This window comes from Myotis myotis, unplaced genomic scaffold, assembly GCF_014108235.1.
Source record: "Myotis myotis isolate mMyoMyo1 unplaced genomic scaffold, mMyoMyo1.p scaffold_m19_p_4, whole genome shotgun sequence".
Lineage (NCBI taxonomy): Eukaryota > Metazoa > Chordata > Mammalia > Chiroptera > Vespertilionidae > Myotis > Myotis myotis.
The window spans coordinates 4,353,818-4,363,958 of record NW_023416346.1 but is presented as its reverse complement, the minus strand read 5'-3'; positions in this window follow the sequence as shown (position 1 = coordinate 4,363,958).

The following is a 10,141-nucleotide window of genomic DNA, read 5'->3' as shown; positions in this document are numbered from 1 at the left end:
CTATTTTAGTGCTAAAGTGGTCGTTGACAACACATCAGTGATTGAGCATGGCTGTGCTCCCATGAAACCTTATCTACAAGAGGGGCAGGCGGCAGGATTGTGCCAGAGGACTGCAGTCGGCCCGCCCGTGCCCTAGAATAAAATCAGAATCCTTACATTGCACTATCTTCTTGCTTCATCAGTTTTTTCTACCCTCATTTTCCCTTTCCCCGGATCAACTTGCTTAATTTTTCTAAATGTCAGTCCAACTTAAATCCTTTTGTTGGACTGAAGCAAGGGAAAATTAAAGATTTAAAAATCAAAGGTGGAGCCCGACCGGGGTGGCTCAGTGGTTGAGCGTTGACCTATGAACCAGGAGGTCACAGTTGGATTCTCTGTCAGGGCACAGGCCCGGGTTGCAGGCTCGATCCCCAGTGGGGAGCGTGCAGGAGGCAGCCAGTCCATGATTCTCTTTCATCACTGACGTTTCTCTCTCTCTCCCTCTCCCTTCCTCTCTGAAATAAATAAAAATATATTTAAAAAGGGAAAAAAGAAAAGTGAGGCTCAAAATATGATGTAATCCCTTTAAAAGAAAGAAAAAATGGCCTCTGTATTTCTTTTAAATATATTTTTATTGATTTCAGAGAGGAAGGGAGAGGGAGAGATAGAAACATCAGTGAGGAGAGGGAATCATTGACTTGCCGACTCCTGCACGCCCCCCACTGGGGATGGAGCCTGCAATCCGGGCCTGTGTCCTGACCGGGATTCCAACCGTGACCTCCTGGTTCATAGGTCAATGCTCAACCACTGAGCCAGGCCGACCGAGCCTTGACTTCGAGATTTTAAACATTAACCCATCGACTTTACTAATTTATGATTTTTTCTTGGTGAGAAATCAATTTAATCGAATGTCTTTGTATAGATTTTCCATGATCTCCAACTTGCATAGCTGGTTCACCAGCTTGTGTAGCATTTGAGGGGGAAGAGGATTATTGTAATATCTGCTTTGGAAAGATGTCATTAGGACGCATCTGCTGCAGAAACATTGAACGAGTCCCTTCCATTTTTTAAACTGTTACCAAGACATAAGGTTCGTTATTATGTGTTTATGTTGGCGAAGCTTCAAATGTGAAAATTCTTTTCTAAGCAGGTTTTTGAAATATTTGGATATTTGCTTCAAACTTTTTGTCATGCCCTTAATTGATTGTGTCCTCAGTGGGAAGAGCTTATGCACAGTGTGCCTGCATTTGCAGCTCTTCCCTAGGACTTTTAAAGATCAGATCTCTGCGACAAAAATAGCCCATCGACTCAGTGGAATCAAATAATTTAGGAGGGGAAAAAAAATCACCCCTATCTAGCTGATGATGTGGCATCCTGTGTGTGAGAGCTCATTTTTCTCACAGTGAATTTTGGCACTATCAGGCACAGCTTGGCGAAGTCTCTTTCCTGCCCACTCTTAAGTGCTTCTGTCTTCTTCTCTATCCCTTCTGTTATGTTCCTTATACGTTATGAGCGCGCACTCTTGCTCTGAACTGTATGTTCTAGAAACATAGAATCTGGGAGTTGAAAGTGCTGTGAGTAGCTGCCTAGTTCATCGCCCCTCCCAGTGAGCATGCTCTTGTGTCATGACGGACAGATGGCTTCGCAGCCTGTGTTTGAGCATCAGCTAGGACAGGGCAGTTTGTTGCAACCTGGGCGAGCCCCTCCTGCTACACAGGCCATCCTTCCATTGCGCCAAACCTCGCTGTCCAGGCATTAGGGCGAGGCAGTAGAGGGCAGTGGTGAAGATCCGAGGTTCTGGACCAGACAGTCCTCACTCACATTCCAGGTCCCCCGCTCACCATCTGTGTGCCTTGTGCAAGTTATTTAATTATTGATGTCAGAGAGGAAGGGAGAGGGAGAGAGAGATAGAAACATCAGTGATGAGAGAGAATCATGGATTGGCTGCCTCCTGCACGCCCCAGGGGATGGAGCCCACAACCCAGGCATGTGCCCTGACCAGGAATTGAACCATGATCTCCTGGTTCATAGGTCGAACTCAACTGAGCCACGCCAGTCGGGTTAGTTCTGGGCCAGGGTTTTCTACAAGAGAAATGGAAGGTCAGAGGAGGCGAGAAGTGGGTGACTGGCCGGTGCTGTTGCAGTTTCCATGCAGTCCCCGCACCTGCAGCTCCTCCAGCTCCTGAGTCCTGGATCACCTCTGTGTGCGGTTTCAGTGTCAAGTGTGCCAGCTCTTCTGCAGGTCACACGCCTCTGTGAAGTCAGAGGCGTAGAGACTGCCAGAGACTGACGGTTTCAGTGGGAGGCCGATCTGACCAATATGAGTTCTGCTGAGATAGATGTGGGTTTCAGCTCCCTCTTGCTCTCTCTGATTTCACATCATCCTCCTTTCCCAACTTCTGGCCAGCCTGACTATTGGCCCAACACCAGACACAGAAGCAAGAGCTATATATAAACTCTAAGCCCCCAGTACTTCGGAAGGTCTAATCCCTTGAATAAATCTCTTACATATTCCTCACAGGGCTTCTCCCTGATGATACCAGTATATTCAGAGAATAAATAAAATAATGTGTGTAAAGCACTTGGTCCAGTGTCTGGAGCATAACTAAGAACCCAGAATCTTCACACCTATATTTTTCTTCATGTCATAGAACTACCAGCTCCATTCTCCGGGGCATTACAGAATGCATTTTGTTCCTCTTCCACTTATAAATCAATATTTTTGAGGACTTTTATGTATAGAATAATCTGTCAAGTAAAACTTTATGGTAGATAATGGACTAAGTGATTTAGATACATTATCTCATTTAATCTTTTTTTGTCTGTTAATGCTCACCTGAGGATATTTTCCCCATTGATTTTTAGAGAGAGTAGAGGGGAGAGGGAGAGACAGAGAGAAACACTGATGTGAGAGAGACACACTGATTGGTTGCCTCCCGTATGCACCCTGTCCAGGGCCAGGATGGAGCCTGCAACCAGGGTACGTGCCCTTGATGGGAATCGAACCTGATTAGTCTGCGGGCTGACACTCTAACCACTGAACCACACCAGCTAGGGCTATCTCATTTAATCTTCACAAAAACTCTAGGGACTTTACAGATGAGGCTAATGAAGCTCACCCTAAGGTGATATACTAACAGGCATGTCAATCTAAGCTTGTTAGTGACCTAGGGGTACCCTTAGACCCATGGTCGGCAAACTGTGGCTCGCGAGCCACATGTGGCTCTTTGGTCCCTTAGGTGTGGCTCTTCCTAAGCCTTAGGAGTACCCTAATGAAGTTAAGCACAATGTACCTACCTATATAGTTTAAGTTTAAAAAATTTGGCTCTCAAAAGAAATTTCAATCGTTGCACTGTTGATATTTGGCTCTGTTGACTAATGAGTTTGCCAACCACTGCCTTAGACCATCTATAAGTGGATGCGTTTTATATTAATATTCAGTTTTTAAACTTACATATTTCATGTTTCTTAAAGTGTTAAGCTTAATTTGTGAAGAGTTATGCTATTTATAAATCTTGTGATTGCTGTATAAGGACAATTACTTTCATTTGTTCTCTGATTAATAGTCAACACAATTCAAACAGATTAAATTCACTTTAAACAATTCATATCATTTATAAAGGTATTTAATTTCCCTTTTTAAACTAGGCTCATAAATTTAATATATTTGAACTTTCAATCCCTTCAAATGCCTAACAAGGCATAAATAGAATCCTAACAAACAAAATCCTACCAGGGGGTTAAATGACTTTGGTACATCGAACTCCCGCCTCCTGCAAGCCCTGCTACTGGCGATGGAGCCTGAAACCAGGGATGGGTCCTGACCAGGAATCGAAGCAGCAACCTTTTGGTGCATGGGATGACACCCAACCAACTGAGCCACACCAGCCAGGACTCAATGTAAGTTTTATTTCAAATAGTTTTAATTTCAAGATTTCCCCAGCACAGTTCAGGACTTCACAATTTTTCCACTTGATATTTGATTAGAAAATCCAGGTAAAGTTTAATAAAACATGAAGCAAACATCAATAGGAATGACATTTTATTCTTAAAAAGATTAATGTTTAAAAATAGCATCCAGACAGCTCCAGTGGGGGAGTGTTGTGGGGTGAGGGGAGTAATCAAAAAAGAGAGAACTCATGGTCATGGACAACAGTATGGTGATTTTGGGGGCAGGGTAGGAGGTAAAGAGTTGGAAGAGGGTATAGAGGGGATAAATGGTGATGGAAAAAATAACATAACATAAAATAAAAATAAATAATCATTTTTCTTGTCTGTTTTGAATTTTCTTTGTATTACATGTGTGCATGTAATTAGCCAAATTGGTTGTATTGGGGTAGCGGTCTCTCAGACGCCTTGATTTCGGACTTCTGGCTTTCAGAACTCCAAGAGAATGCATTTCTGTTGCTTTAAGCCACCTAGTTTTAAGCCAACTTGTTAAGGCAGTCGCAGTAAACCAATACAGATTGCACAGTGTCCCTGTGGTTTATTCAATCTGTTGCCTATTGACATGTGGGTTGTTCCCCGACTTTTGTTTGTACAAATAATGTTCGATAAATAACCTGGTGCGTATGTTCTTTCAACCCTGTTCAGGAGTAATTCACATTTGATTCTTTGTTTAAAATGCGTTTTTATTGATTTTGAGAGAGAAAGAGAGGAAGGATGAAGGAGAGAGAGAAACATCGATGAGAGAGGAACATCATCGAGTGGCTGCCTCCTGCACGCCCCCTACTGGGTATTAAGATCGCAACTCCAGCATCTGCCCTGACTGGGCATTGAACCAAGGACCTCTTGGTTTCTGGGTTGACGCTCAACCGCTGAGTCACACCAGCCGGGCCTCATTTGATTCTTAAAAGTGTGATTGCTGGTCAAACTGTACATGGACCATGTTTGCATCTTTGCTAGATATTGCCAAATTCCCTCCATAGGGGCTGTAACATTTTGCACTCGCACCAGCAGAGAATAAGAGTGCTCATTTCACCACAAGCTTGCCAACAGAGTGCATTTTCAATCTTGAACTTTGGCCAATCTGATAAACTCGGAATGGTATTTCCGTGTAGTTGTAATTTGCATTTCCCTTATTCTGAGTGAGGCTGAGCATTTTTTTCATGTTTGAGATTCTTTCCTGTTCTTTTATTCAGGGACCTTCTGATTATATATTTTACCTACTTTTCTATTTTTCCCCCCTCAATTGTTAAGAGTTTTGCAATATATATAATCTGAAAACATTTTTCTGCTTTTTTTTTCTTTTGACTATGCTTATGGCTTTTTACCGTGCAAAAGTGGTGGTTTTTCCCTTCATATTTTCATACGCGAGCATTGTTAATGCTGCCTAAGGAGCGTTCCTGGGCTTTATATCCTTCCCGAGTCACTGCTTACCAATGTCTGGCTCCTTTCTTCCTATGAGCCCTTCTCAATTGGAGTGAGAGACTTAGCTACACCGTAGCTCCTGTCAATTCCCTTTCCTTTTATGTCTTAGATTGATTTCCCCAGGAAGCAGAGCCTGAGGCAGAGGTTGTATATGCTGTTACCTCCCTGGGGGAGAGAAGTACAGAGAGTCATTACAGGTATGTTATCAAGCGGCCACCTTTCAGTGTGATGATTTTCTCCATCTGTGGGAGTGTGCCCCATAGAACCTTTAGCTACTGTGTCTCGGGACTGCCCTGGCTGGTGAAGGCAGGAGGAAGGGAGTAGGGACAGCAAAGAAAAGGGAATGAGCCAGCCAGCATGGCTCAGTGGTTGAGCATCAACCTAGGAACCAGGAGGTCATGGTTCGATTCCCAGTCAGGGCACATGGCCAGGTTGCGGGCTTGATCCTCAAGGAAAATTACCAGAGCAAGGGCAGGGATAGATGAAGCATCAGCAGGGTTCCCTGGTGGGAGGGCAAAGTTTAGGGCCTCACACAGGCCCTGAAGAGAGTGAGTCAATGTGGTCTGCTATAACAAAGTACCATACACATTTCATATATATATATTGATTACAGAGAGGAGGGGAAAGGGAGAGAAACATCAATGATGAGAGAGAATCGTTGATCGGTTGCCTCCTGTACGCCCCCTACTGGGGATTGAGTCCGCAACCTGGGCATGGGCCCTTGTCCGGAATCGAACCAGGGACCTTTCAATTCGCAGGGAGATGCTCTATCCACTGAGCCAAACCAGCTAGGGCCATAGACATTTCTTTTGCACAGTTCTTGAGGCTGGAACACCAAGATCAGGGTGTCAGCGTGATCAGGTTCTAATGAGAGCCCACTTCCTGGTTGCAGACAGCCATTTTCTCACATAGGAGAGAGAGGGGGAGAGAGGGAGGGAGGTAGGGAGGGAGGGACAGAGAGAGAGCGAGAGAGTGAGAGCGAGCTCTGTAGGGTTTCTTATAAGGGCACTAATCCCATGCATGAAGGCTCCACTCTCCTGACCTAATCACCACCCTAAGTCCCTACCTCTTAATACCATCACACTGGGGACACGAGCATCCAGTCCATAGCAGATGCTGATGGAGGAAGAAAGCAACAGAAAAGGTCCAGTGTTGTCTCCATCACAGTGAGGCAACTCCACCATCACAGCCCTGCGTAGGCACGGTGCTCTAGTATCAGTACACAGCAGGGAAGAACACCTACACGGAAACCATATGTTTTATGTGAGACTTTGGTGTTTAAAAATGTGTATGTGTTGCCCTAGCTGGTTTGGCTCAGTGGATAGAGCATTGGACTGTGGACTGAAGGGTCCCTGGTTCGATTCTGGTTAAGGGCACATGCCCGGGTTGTGGGCTCGATCCCCAGTAGGGGGGGCATGCAGGAGGCAGCCAATCAATGCTTCTCTCTCATCATTGATGTTTCTGTCTCTCTCCCTTCCTCTCTGAAATCAATAAAAAATATTTTTAAAAAATGTGTATGTGTTGGGGAGGGAGTGCAGTATCTAGCAAAAATGCAAATGCATTTACAGAGTGACCCAGCAATCCCACTTCTAAGAATCAAATGTGAACCGCACCTGAATAGATTTGAAAGAACACAGGCACAAGGTTATTCGCTGAACATTATTTGAACAAACAAAAGTTTGGGAGCAACCTGCATGTTCATCAATAGGGAACAGACTGAATAAACAAACCACTCTGCAGCCACTCATGGGATATGATCAGCAGCAGATAGCCCAGAGACATAGAGCTGCATATTCTTGAGCAAATTCCTTTGGAAACATTAAATTACTCTACATCACACAAACAAGCAGGTATCATGTTTGAAGCTTTAGAAATTTTAACCATTTTCAGGACATGAATGAAACAGCACACTAATAGGAGACCCCCTCTTACCAATCTCTGCCTCCACCTCACGGTCTTCTAGGCTTTTAATGAGGCCAGAGGAACCTTAGCCTCCACATCGAAAAGGCTTAAGACAGGGGCTTAACATGGAAGATGTTTTTTCAGTGATTTTGCTGTGGGAGTATCATAATCTGATACACTGAGGAAGGAAAGTGTATGGCTTAGACCAGGGGTCCTCAAACTTTTTAAACAGGGGGCCAGTTCACTGTCCCTCAGACCGTTGGAGGCCGGACTATAGTTTAAAAAAAAACTATGAACAAATTCCTATGCACACTGCACATATCTTATTTTGAAGTAAAAAAACAAAACGGGAACAAATACAATATTTGTATTTGCATGTGGCCCGCGGGCCGTAGTTTGAGGACCCCTGGCTTAGACTCTAATGTTCAGAAAGCCGGACCATGAGAACTGAAAACAAGCAAAAATTGAGGAAATTAAAGAATTTATGATCTTCAAAAGTAAAAATAATTCTGGTATATATTCCAGAACTCCAGCTATTTCAAGATTTGAGAACATAATATGTATATTCCCAAGAAGACCCTGAAATATTTTCAAAACAGCAGATGCATAATGTCTTTTTAAAGGGTAAAAAATAAATGTTTTGAAATGGGGGGCTACAGAAGACATCAGAGAAATCTAGTTTGAAAAAATCCTCAAGGGGATTTGCTTGTAGTTTTAAAAACATGACTTCTTGTGTTATATGAAGAACTAGAGCCCCGGTGCACGGATTCCTGCACCGGTGGGGTCCCTCAGCCTGGCCTGTGCCCTCTCTCAATCCGGGACCCCTCGGGGGATGTCAGACTGCTGGTTTGGGCCCGATCCCTGGCCTGCGAGGATGGGGCCAAAACAGGCAGTCTGACATCCCCGAGGGATGTAGTAGTGTGTGAAGTGGCAGGCGGCTAGGGAGGAGCACAAGCCTGGGCCAGGCGCCACACCGCCCCCACTCATCCTGGCCCTGCTGTGCCTGCCTGCCGGGGTCCAGCCCCAGCAGGTCCAGGGGTTCCCCATAGGTGAGGACAGAGTCGGCGAAGAAGGAAGGACACGGAAACAGTGTTCAGTTGATCAGCAGCCTAGCCAGGATCTCTAGCCAGGATCTCCAGCCAAGTTCTGGTCTGGATCTCCAGCGAAGTTCTGGTTCGGATTTCCAGCCAGGTTCTGTGTCCATGTTCTCTTGCTAGGTTCTCCAGGTTCTCCAGCCAGGTTCTGTAGCCATGTTCCCTCGCTAGGTTCTCCAGCCAGGTTCTGTCCAGGTTCTCCAGCCAGGTTCAGTCACCAGGTTCTAGTCAGGTTCTCTTGCCCATTTCTGTAGTCAGGTTCAGTCCAGGATCTTTTGCCATGTTCTCTCCAGCGAAGTTCTTCTGTCTCTAGTTCTGTGTAGGTTCTGTCTTCTTAGTTCTGTGTTCTAAGCTCTGTATTCTAAGTTCTGACTCTTACTGTCTTATTACATCTGTATTTATACCAGTTGATTCAATCCTATCAATCTCTATTACAAAGGTTAGGGCGTTTCTTATCTCCATTCCAGGGAGTAAAGATTATGTAGCTTAAGCATGATTGTTCGTAGTTAAAGTGATTAATTACCCACCTGGCACTAGTTAAGAGGTTTTATTCCCTCCCTAACTTCAGGGGAAAATCCCTACCTGGGGAAACAACCTTTCTCAGAGACCTTGGTTAAAACACATAGTGCCAAGAAGGTGAGCAAACATATTAAGAACAGTATGCCATATATGCCAGGTCCCTTGAAACAGCAAGCATGGACTGGCTCCCGGCACCTGCCACCACCGCCACTTGGTAGCGCTGCTGCGGAGGTGGAGGCGGGAAAGGCTTGTGCTGCCGCAGCTGTGCTTGCCAGCTGTGAGCCTGGCGTCTGGTGCCCCATTGGTCAGCTGAGCAGCGCTCCTGCTGTGGGAGCGCACTGACCACCAGGGGGCAACTCCTGCATTAAGCGTCTGCCCCCTGGTGGTCAGTGTGTGTCATAACTACTGGTTGAGCGGTTGAGCAGTCGAACGGTTGACCCATTGCTTAGGGTTTTATATATAGAGATGCTTTTTATTATTTTGTATTTAAGTGGAGCCTTTATCTTGGGAAAATTATTATATAAATTAATAAGTAGTAGAAAAGATAAAGCCAGTTGTTAAATCAAAGGACAGTAAACACTTCTCAGTTCTCTCTTTTTGACTGCATGGAAGGGAAATATATTTTGGGGACTGACTATTAAACTAGTGTAGAGTTTGATTAGATTTACAAAGTGGTTATTATACTCAGAATATTCAGGTATAATATTCTCAGGCACCATATTATACAGTGCCAGCTGCATAATAAAATTAGTTTCTGCTTTGTTTTGTGGTGCTTTGATTTTATACCCTAAACTTGATGTTGGAAATAAATAGATATTTGGCAAGACTTCAGTTCTTGTTTTGCTTTTATATTGTACTTGGACGAGCAATTAAGGCTTCTTGGGAAATGCCCTATGTTGAACTCTTAAGAGGATAAAAGAAATACATTCCCACACGTGGCTATGCTAGCGTATGGCCTCCCTAATGACAGCGCAAACATGACCCCTACTCATCTTCCACCAACTTGAACATAAGACCTGAAGAAATGATATATGAGCGACTCCTGCCTCAGTGGGCCTTTAGTGTTTGGATAGGACCTCTCTCAAGACTCAGCCTGTGGCCTGCGCTACAGGTCATTTGTGCACTTATTTTACCCCTGGCCAGAGTATAAAGTCTGTGAGGGCAGAGGTTGTTCCATATTAGAACATCCTATTCAATGTGAATTTTAGGTAAATACTTTTTTTAGTCTAAATACGTCCCAAATGTTGCCTTGGACAGATTTACGTTAAAAAAATTAT